We start from the raw sequence: 10,214 nt of genomic DNA on the forward strand, positions 1-10,214 counted from the left end.
TTTAGGACCAGAAACTTTTTATACTTGCAAAAATGCCCCAACACTCTCTAATAGAATTTTTTTTTTTGGATCAAATTCACAATTTTTCCAGCAGTGCTATGAATGTCACAAACAACATGAAGAACAACCCAAACTCAAACTATGACCAAATCAACTCCAAATTCAACAAAAAGATAGGAAAATCAAAGGCACATACAAGATTAACTCAAAAACTCACAAGAAATACACAAACGAACAAAAATCAAATGAAAATCAGTTTCTCAGTTTTTCAGGAAAACTCAAAAATGAAAATAACAGAACAACACCTAATTGATGGATATAATTTTGAACTGCTCTCCGAATTCAAGCTTTGATTACCACGTAATGCAATCCAAGCCATGGACGCTTGGTTTGAATCGCTCCAAATGCAAATTCAAGAATCACCATTGTTGACCTTTCAAGAACTCGAGAACAGAAAAATAGAAAATATGGATAAAATGAAGAAGATGAACATAATGACGCCATGATCCACAAAGAATCAATAAGCCGAAGGAGAATTCACTGTTAAACAAGTGGCCTCAATAACTTAAGAGGGGGGTGAATTAAGTTTGAAAAAACTTTCATATCAAATTTTAATTCTTTCTTTAAAAGAAATATGCAGACTTAATATGCAAAAAAAGAAGTAATGAACAATTTACTTGATTCTTCTTTAAATATGCAAAGTAAAATTAAACTGCAATAAAGTAAAAGAGTTTAGGGAAGAGAGAATTGCAAACTCAGTTTTATACTGGTTCGGCCACACCCTGTGCCTACGTCCAGTCCTCAAGCAATCCACTTAAGATTTCCACTATACTTGTAAATTCCTTTACAACTTCTGAACCACCCAAGGATACCCTTCCCTTGTGTTTAGAAAACTTACAAATCAAGAGACTTGCCTCTTAATTAACAACAATTTGATTTTCAAGTACAAAAGATGTTTTTTCTCTCTTTAAGAGAAAAATGATACAACTTGAAAAACTTATAAGAATCCTTAATAGTATTGCAAATGTTTGGCCAAAGGTTTTCTTGTGAGCGTATAGGATAATGATGTTCTGAAAAACTCTAAAGAATTTCGAACACAAGTTACATATTTATAGGCCTTTGGTGACCTTCCAAAAACGTGTGAAGAGTTGTAACTTTTCAGAGTTATTTATGAAATTTCCTTACTGGTAATCAATTACACAGTTAATTTTTGAGGAGTCATGTCTTTTCAGTTTGAATTTCAAAACCTTCAGTGACTGGTAATTGATTACACAACCCCTGTAATCGATTACACTTTTTCAAAATTCAAATTCAAACTTTTCTGAAAGTTTTACAAAACATTTTTTTTTTGCTTCTGGTAATTGATTACCAGAGAGAAATACATAATTTCAAAGATGTAAAATTCCTTTAAAAAAAAACTTTATTAGAGATTTGAAAACTTAAGTCTTATAAGGCCAAACCTTTGCAACCTTTTTAAGAGATTCTTTTAACATATAAAGGACTATTGTGAATCGTTTCTCTTGATCTCTTGATCTTGACTTGAATCAACTTTTAATAGCTTTAATCTTTTTGCATCATCAAAATCTTCATACAGCATATGCACTTACAATCTCCCCCTTTTTGATGATGACAACAATCTGAAACCAAGATAAATGATATCTGATTTGCAAGGCGAGCACTCACCCATACTCCCCCTTAATTTTGCCATTTATTGTCTATTTTTAGCAAATATCTACCCTTAGTTTCTCTCCCCCTTTGGCAACATCAAAAGGCCGAAAAGACCAAAGAAAATATCAAAGCCACAAAATATCTAGAGCAAGCATCACAACAAAAAAAAAAACAAAAACTAATCATCCATAGCAAATATAAAATAGAAGCAAGTGTGAAATATCCAAAGCAAAGCACAAACCAACCAAATGCTAAATATCCAAAGCAAAGCACAAAACTAACCAAATGCTAAATAGACAAAGCCAAATACAAGGCAAAAATAGTCAAAATGTCTAGAAAATTAAGAACTTATAATACTAGAAAACGTCTAAGAATCCGTAGGAGGATCAAAGCAACATCGAATGAAGCTCATATCGTCTTCAAGACATGTGATATGTGAGTCCATTGCATCGAAGTGATCACCGATGAAAGCCCAAAGATCCCATAGCTCAGTGAGGACGTCATGCAATAAGGAAGATGAGGTATATCATTATGGTGGTGGAGAGGGTGTGCGTTCATCGGGAATGGGGGGTGGCAGGTCTTGTTTACGCACCCATTGGCCATCCATATCCTTCCAGTATCCGAAGGAGGTAGTAGCACAAGCACCAATAGAAAATGATCTTTTAACATTAACAAAAGGGTCATCCTCTAAAGGAACATTGAAATGCTGAAGAAATAAAGTGACAAGATGAGTATATGGAAGAGGTGCATTGGCCCATAATGCCTTATGCATTCGGTACCTAACAAGATGGGCCCAGTCAATTTGGAGATCGATTTGAAGACCCCATAGCAAAATTAAATCCTCCTTAGAGGCCTGAGCAAGATTGGTGGACCTGGGAAGCAAGACTCGACAACGGATATAATGCAGGATGTGACACTCAAAGGTGAATAAGCCAGCAAGCAATCTGTCGGTCATATCAGCATGGTCATTATAGACCATTTTATGGGCATTATGACTAGAATAGACATGCTTCTAATCATCAACTAGAGTGGCCTCAAAAGGAACACCCTGACTGCTCAGTTTAGTCAGAGAATAAAATAGAGATTGATCAACAATAATAGGTATTTGATGCACCTCAAAAAAAAAATGACACCATCTTGAATTTTCAAAATATTATAAAAGACTCTAACTAATTCAAGATAATACAGTAATTTTAGAGACATAAACTCAACTAATTCAGAATTTTGAAACACTTGATAGGAATCAAAGGTTTCCCCATCAAAGAATTCTACATCTAAATACTTAGGATCGAGAATGACACGATTAGAGAATTGGGAATAGTACCTTTGACGTTGGTCATCAGAAGAAAACAAAGTCAATGACCTTGGAGAAGAAAAAGAAGGAGGATTTGGTGCTGGTGGGTCACCGGATGTGTCGTGGCGGCATTGGCCTTCAGCAAAGAAGGTTTCTCTTCTAAGTCATTGATATCTAGGAGTCCTAATTCTCTTCTAATAGCAAAGAAGGTTTATTTGGGGAAAGGTTTTGTAAAGATATTAGCTAACTGATTCTTTGTGTCAATGAATTCTAGTACACAATTCCCTTTTTGAACATGATCTCTCAAGAAATGATGCCTAATCTCAATATGCTTGGTTCTCGAGTGCATAATAGGATTTTTAGATAGTTTTATTGCACTCGTTTTATCACATCGAATGGGAATATGATCAAGAATTTATCCATAGTTAGAAAGTTGTTGTTTCATCCAAAGTATCTATGCACAACAACTGCCAGCAGAAATATATTTCGCTTTAATAGTGGATAAAGCAACACTATTCTATTTTTTACTATGCCATGAAACTAGAGCAAAGCCAATGAAATGACAGGTTCCACTAGTGCTCTTTCTATCAGTTTGGCAGTCGGCAAAATTAGAACCAAAGTATCCTATTAGATTACAAGTGGAATTTTTAGGATACCATAATCCTAGATTGATAATGCCTAATAGGTATCTCATGATTCTCTTAGTTGCACTAAGGTGAGATTCTTTGGGATTTGCTTGAAATCTTGCACACATACAAACACTAAACATTATATCAGATCTACTTACAGATAAATAAATAAGAGATTTGATCATACCTCTATATTTCTTTAAGTCTATTGACTGACCGGTTTCATCTTTATCCAGATAACAAGTAGTACTCATTAGAGTAGCCATGTGTTTAGCATTTTCCATCCCAAACCTATGAATCAGGTCTTTGCAATATTTTGATTGACTGATAAATATTCCATTCTTTGTTTGCTTGATTTGCAGTCCAAGAAAAAATTTAAACTCACCCATCATTGACATTTCAAATTCATTTTGCATATCTTCAAAGAATTCTTTGCAAAGAGAATCATTAGTAAACCCAAAAATGATATCATCAACATATATCTATACTAAGAGTATATCATTCAATTTCCTTTTAATAAAAAAGGTAGTATCAACCTTGTCTCTTGAAAAACCCTTTTCTAAAAGAAATTTACTTAGACGTTCATAGCAAGCCCTAGGGGCTTGTTTTAAACCATATAAAGCCTTTTTCAGTTCAAAGACATGATTAGGCTTTTCTGAGTTTTCTAAGCCAGAAGGTTGATCCACATTTACTTCTTATTGGATAAAACCATTTAAAAAGGTACTTTTCACATCCATTTTGTCATACCCTAATTTCGTCCGGGGACCTTTGCTTGATGACATGCGACCTTTCTTTGGTCCTTGTGAGGTGCTTGGCACCCATCATTAGGCAATTTGTGAAATTCCAGGACATGCCGGAAAACCAAAAAATATTGATGCACAATCCGTAAGTTTCCGTGACACACCGGAAATCAAATGGAAGCATCGTTGCATAATTAAGTGAGATTCCGTAACATTCCGTAAGTAAAAAAGGAGATGATTATGTAATCCGCAAGGTTCCGTAACATTACGGAAAGAAAACAAGTATCGTTACGAGATTCGTAAGTTTCCGTAACTTTACGAGAAAAGAATCACCAAAAAAGGTAAGGGGGTGAACTTATCAAGATAGGGGTGTAAATAGCAATTCAAATCTAGGCCCTTCCGGAACATTTTGGAAGTTGGGTTGCTTAAGGAGGAAGCAACTGGGCGGCAAGCTCCTCCACGTTTTTGAAAAATGGTTTTCGGGGCTTCCGCGGCTTCCGTAATACTTCCGTAAAATTTCCGAAAACCTTGGGTAAGCATATTCCACTTAAGATTGGTGAAAGGGAAGAGAAAAAAGATGAAAATCAAATTCGAAAACAGTTCCGTAAGGCTTCCGTAACTTTTCCGTAAAATACGAAAAGGGGGGTGAACTTAGTAATTCGGGTGCGCTTAGAAATCTTCTTCATTAAGTCTTTGGGCGGCAAGCACCTCCCTTTTTTTTCTATAAATAGGGGAGGGGGGAGCTGTTTCAAAATGTTCAAGACCCCTTTGGCTATCCATTTCGGCTATTTTGGGCAAAAAACACGTTTTCGTGAAGAAAAATCGAGTCGAAGTGCTTCTGTAACGCTTCCGTAAGCGATTCTGTGGAAATTCTTCATCGTTCTTCGTCGTTCTTCACCGTTCTTCATCCGTTCTTCGTTCGTTCTTCGTTCTTCAACGGGTAAGTTTTCGAATCCGAGACTTTCAATTCATTTCTTGTTTTGTGTACTTTCACTTTAATTTCGTTTACTTTCAGTTTTCTTTTCTTCCCTTTTGACGTGCTTAAGCCATTTATTTAAGTCATTTCTCGCTTAATCTAAAAATAAAATAAATTTCCACCGATCATTTGAATTGTATCATCCGTTAATTTTGGTTAAAATGAATTCCGACCGTTCGGTCATGCCGTAACCACGTTGGAAATCAAAAAAAGAGGTAAAATAATAATATAATAATCAAAAAATATTTTTTAGTAAAGTAAAGCGAAAAATCAATCGGACGTTTTCTCTTTGGGATTTCTCATTCTTAATCGAATTGACTAATAACTAAGGTGAAACTAAGGCTAAAATCAACTCGCCTAGTCAAGCTCGTCCACAAAAATAGGTTTTTGAAAGTTTATCACTTCAATTTCTTATTAAGTAAAATGGGTCATTTTTAAGGTCCAACGCCTTAAAATGATCACCTTTCAAGTAAAAAGAATCACTTGATTCACGCATAAGAAAGAACTACGTAGGTCTGATTTTCTCATCCCAATTGAGGAATACGTAGGAGAAAAGGGAAACACCCTTGTCAACCACAAAAAGAGAAAAAATATAAAAAGGGTATAAAGGATATAAGGACATAAAAGGGAACGTAAAAATCAAAGTCATGTTTGCACATTCGATTAAAGGCTGTCGTCCCTTGTGACGGACGTGTGGGGTGCTAATACCTTCCCCGCGCGTAAATACAACTCCCGAACCTTTCACTTAAAAGTTCGTAGATCGCGTCTTTTCCGGTTTTTCCGACGTTTTCCTCAAATAAACGTTGGTGGCGACTCTGCGCGTATTCCTTTCGTGGAACACGCATCCCGCGAGTCACGCGTCGCCCTCCCGCCGAAGGGTAGGTTGCGACAGTTGGCGACTCCACTGGGGACTATTTTTAGAGAGTTAGGCCATTTAATCTTGTGCAAATTTTGCCATGACTTACTCCTTTGTTGGCTTCCCCTTATTATGTTCTTGTATATATAACTCTTTGATGCTTTTAGTGCATTTTTTTTGTATGCATGAGGTAAATATTTATTCATTTGATGCACACAAACACTAACACTATTTGCACACACGGTGAGTTGAAAAAGGGCCCTATACCCGGGTTCGTGGGAACATAAGGAGTGGAGGTGAATCCGTGATCATGCTAGGTCTCCGACTTGCTTGATTACAGTGAACCCTCATCTAGAGTTTTTCTCTTTGAAAACATATTGTTGCTAGTAGTCCCTACTGCTGCAGTATGTTCTTCGAAGGGGATGATACCTCTAGAAACCATCAAGAGAGATATGACTACCTTGGGGGTTATCACTAAAAGCCTAGTTAGCTCTCTCCCTTATAGGTCCCTTAAATAGGGGCACGGAGCAAACACGCTGCGTGCCATTTTTCACACTGCCATGCATAAGTATCATATACCCTTTTGCTTATATTTGTTTGTGAATATTGTCGTACTATGTACATCCCTGTGTTGTGCCTTTCGCATATGCATCATGCGTGGGTTTCGTCTTTGATCCCCTCACTTTAGCAAACCGACGGAGGGTCCGTGTCGCCTTCTTAAAAAACATACGTTGGGTGCCATGCTTCCCAAACGTTGTATCCAAGAAGGAAACAATTTCTCGGGCTCCCATATTCGTAAATTGCATCTGTGTCATATGCATTTCTTCATGCATTCATCCATTCCACCCATGATAGATGTAGGAGTTTTGTTTCGCACTAGATTTTATTTCACTTTAGTAAAACATGGGATCAAGTCAAAAGCCTTCGCTTAAAAAGAGGTTCTATCAAGTCAAAATCAAGAGCTTAGAGGTCACCAGTTTATGAAAGTTGGGGCAATTAATGGGTCAACTTCAACGGCAAGCCTTCCGCAAAGCCTATGGTAAGATTTGGGACCTAGCTAGGGTAGAAGTCTCCATGGAACCGATTGCATCCCTTTCCCAGTATTATGACCAGCCCCTAAGGTGCTTCACATTTGAGGACTTCCAGCTAGTGCCGACTGTGAAAGAGTTTGAAGAAATCCTGGGATGCCCACTGGGAGGAAGGAAGCCATATCTTTTCTCTGGGTTCTATCCCTCCACGACAAGAGTTGCCAAGGTGGTGAAAATCTCAGCACAAGAGTTGGACCGTGTAAAGCAAAACAGGAATGGGGTAGTCGGAGTACCAAGGAAGTGTTTGGAGGAAAGGGCAAAGGCCTTGGCAAATCAAGGCGAATGGGCTTTCTTTTATTGACATCTTGGCGCTTTTGATCTTTGGAGTTGTCCTCTTTCCGAATATGGAAGGGTTAGTGGACCTAGCAGCGATTGACGCTTTCCTCGCCTTTCATCATGGCAAGGAAAGCCCGGTCGTCGCCATTTTGGCCATGTATGACACGTTCGACCGGGGATGTGAAAAGAGCGGCGCAAGAATTGTTTGTTGTGCACCAACTCTTGGCTAGCATGGAGGGGCGTCTGTTAAATGGTTCCCTCGCTAGAAGGAAGGAAGAATCAGGATTCTATCTTCATGCGAAGGATGTCCCATGAGAGGAGTGCCATCAGACGAAAGCATCACGCCTTTCATCGCACGAGGTTTCAGTGACCACAACGCGAGGGTACTCCAAGGAGTTCGCAAGGCATGGGATGCGGCGTGAAGAAAGGACAGAGAGCTTAGGGGAAGCAGTAATGGGATCATCGGCGGCTATCATAAGTGGCTGAGAGTCCGAACACAAGGACTGGATTGGCTCCCAAATCTAAAGACTATGAGAGACGACGAGGTTAAAGCTTCGGAAGAAAGTGATGAGGTACAAGCCCTAAAGGTAGAGCTTGAAAGAGCCTGGGTAGTCGAAGAGAAGTTCAAGTCCATAGCCATCAAAGTCTGAAAAGAGTATGATGAACTAAGGGATGTCAATATGGCCACCGATGAAGCCTTGGAATGAGAAACCAAGAAGGCCCGAAAGGAAGAACACGACCAAAGCAAAGTTTTGAGGGGCTTTATAGGGCAGCAATAGTGAGCTCAAGCTCCGAAGAGGTGAAAGGAATCATCACGAGTCAAAGGCATGATCTTGAAGGATGAGCTAAAGGTTTGCCTTAGGTCGAAAAGAAATTTGTCCCAACAGTTAAGCGAGACTGAAGGGAATATGTGGGCCATCATCGATAAGTGCAAAGAGAAGCTAAATCTAGCGGCGACTCACGAGCAAAGGCTAGAGGATGAGTACGCCAAGATATCAGCAGAAAGGGAAGCAAGGGAAAGGGTAATTGATTCATTGCACCAAGAGGCAACAATGTGGACGGACCGATTTGCTCTTACTTTGAACAGGAGTCAAGAACTTCCCCCATTGCTAGCCAAGGCCAAAGCAGTGGCGGACACCTACTCCGCCCCCGAGGAGATCCACGGACTTCTCAGCTATTGTCAGCATATGATAGACTTAATGGACCATATGATTAGAAACCGCTAGGAAGTTTGTATTATCGCTCAGATCTTGACTAGTTATAACTTTTTGAAAAAAATGAGTTTATCCCACGTTTTTACTCCAAAAATCAGTGCGAATCAAGTCACTCCCACATTTTATCTCTAGCATGCATTGTATGTTGGTCTCGTCCTTTGTCACGGGAAGCCGGAAGGTCCATATCACCTTCTTAATTGTACACATGGGGCACTGCGCCCCCAAATGCGCAAGTAAGAAGAGATAATTTTCCGGGCTCTCGTGTCCGTAAAATGCATTCATATCATGCATCGCATAAGCATCTCTTCATAACATCATAATGAACATATCGTTCCTGCATTTGTCCGTTATCATATTCCAGCCTCACATTTTGCATGAGTCATGGCATCATCATGCATATGCGTTCAACAAACTTTTTAATCTGCAAAATTGCATACCATTTGTTTTCATGTTTGCTCATCCTTGTGTTTTCCTCTACAAAAACAAAAAAGGGGAAGCGTGAAACTTCACACTACATTCTTAGTTGCATGTGTTAGGCACCATGAGCCAACCATGTTGGGATCATAAACCCATTTCTAAAAAAAAAAAAAACACACACAACAACAAAACAAAATAATTGAACATGGTACCTAATGCATGGTTAACTAGGAAATGGTGTTTCTTCGGGCATCTCAATTTCATAATTACATTTTCCATGCATAGCTTAAAGTATGCCCGAGTCATTCATCCCTATGAGATGTTGTTGAAGTATTGGCGATCAGAATTGCCATTCCTTGGATTATAGGGTTGAACCAAGCTCATGCTTTTATAAAAAGGTTCATCAAGTCAAAATATGGAAGTAACCGTCTTGCAAAATTGGGGCAAAAGATGAATCGAGTCACATCACTGCTTCGTCTACTGCCAAACATATTTAGGATTGTTGATGTCCTTGTTACTTCCAGTTTCACCTTGACAAAGATGTCATGGACCATGTTGAAAATCTAAATTGATTCAACCCCATATCCTGCATAAAAATTCGCAATCTTCAGCTGTACATCATTCGCATACATCCATGCTTTTCATTGGTTGCATTGCTCATTGCATTCTTTCCTTGAAAAATAAAATAAAATAAAATAAAATGAACTTAATCATTGTTATAAAAAAAAAAACATGCTTTACGGCGTCCTCACCGAACTTGTGCTAGAGCTAGAGTAATGGGTGAAGTAGAGGAGATACAAGAGAAGATGAAGGCCGACATGGAGGCCATTAAAGAGAAAATGGCCACAATGATGGAGGCCATGATGAGCGTGAAGAAGATAATGGAAGCCAATGCGGTTGCAATTGCCGCTACCAGCGTTGTTGCTAAGGTGAACCTGATGTCCCCATCCGGCATCAACCAAATGAATCATCCAACCTCAGATATGGTAGGCAAAGATTTGGGAAGTACGGGCAGCCCCCATAATGTACAAATTCAAAACGAGCACGCCTTCCCGC

Source organism: Glycine soja, chromosome 11 (genome assembly GCF_004193775.1).
Source record: "Glycine soja cultivar W05 chromosome 11, ASM419377v2, whole genome shotgun sequence".
In the NCBI taxonomy this organism is placed as follows: domain Eukaryota; kingdom Viridiplantae; phylum Streptophyta; class Magnoliopsida; order Fabales; family Fabaceae; genus Glycine; species Glycine soja.